Source organism: Aplysia californica, unplaced genomic scaffold (genome assembly GCF_000002075.1).
Source record: "Aplysia californica isolate F4 #8 unplaced genomic scaffold, AplCal3.0 scaffold01067, whole genome shotgun sequence".
Lineage (NCBI taxonomy): Eukaryota > Metazoa > Mollusca > Gastropoda > Aplysiida > Aplysiidae > Aplysia > Aplysia californica.
Genome location: NW_004798337.1, coordinates 97,548 through 98,860, shown reverse-complemented (window position 1 = coordinate 98,860; position 1,313 = coordinate 97,548).

Here is a 1,313-nt window from a genome sequence, read left to right as displayed (position 1 = left end):
TTATTATTATTATTATTAAGTAGAAGTGCCATAAACGTAGGAAGTGTATACGTATTTCTACATCTATGAGACGCGCATAATATCGTTCAGCGGGCTTAAAATGGCCCATGGGCCGCGAATTCGAGACCCCTGGGTTTACCTCGAGCATTATCAAGTCCAACCCAACCTGAGAAGTGGGGAGTTAAGTTTTAGTAGCAGTTTTACGGCACTTGCAACACAATACTGTCACATTCGTACGTGCCAAGGATTAGATGTGTTTCAAGAGAGTCCCAAACAAATAATAGAAGAAGGGCAGATTAGGACAACAGATGTTGGATAGAAAAGAAGAAGAAGCAAACCACACCAAGGCACCTGCCAACCACCCACCTGCGGGGTGGAATCTATGCCTGAGTTTACATCGTGCCTATCAGAGCCAACCCGACCTTACTTTAAGTTTTAGTAAGAGTTTTACGGCACTTGCAACACAATAAGGTCATATAAGTGCCGAAGATTAGATGAGTTACAGAAGAGTAACAAACACCAAAAAAAGAAGGAGGGGAGACAGAGAAAATAGAGGCGAGATCAGGAAGACAGACGTTTGATAGGAAAGAAGGAGCAAACCAAACCAGAGCACCTGTCCCCACTCGAAAGCAAGCTCTACACTACATGTATAGTATTACCCCCAGCAAACCATAGAACACTCAGAAACATTCTCACAGCTTCCAAGGAAGATCATTTCGGAAGCAGACTTCTGACCCTGCCTGTCAGTGTCAGGGCCAACCCGGACTGATCGAGAGGGATACAACAACATACCATCAGAAAGACCAAGATACCCAATAGAAATTCGCCCCACACAGGCTTACATTCACTTAGAAATATAAAAATAATAAATCTTATTCTAACCAACTCCTACTCACCTCAGAACTCATTATCCGAAGGCTGAAAGCACCGTAAAGCACAAATAGGAGGGTGTCCGCCCGTTTGAGAGAGGCGGAAAAAATTAACAGGCTCAATCTGCTCCTAATGCAAGTAGGCTACACTGTACATGTAATGAAATTGAAGGTCGATCAGAAACTTTTTAAAAGAAAGTAGGCTACACTGTACATGTCATGAAATTGGAGGTCGATCAGAAACTTTTAAAACGATTTTAACGAAGGTGAGACGCAGATCTAGATCTAGATCTATATAAAATGAGCTTCTTCTGATAAAGCATCGCTCACCTCAGCCGACTCGACCAACTGTGCCGTGCAAAGGTCACACACTACCAAATACAGTCGAACCTGCTCAAACGATCACATGACATCAAGACAATCACTTACAAACACGACGACGCC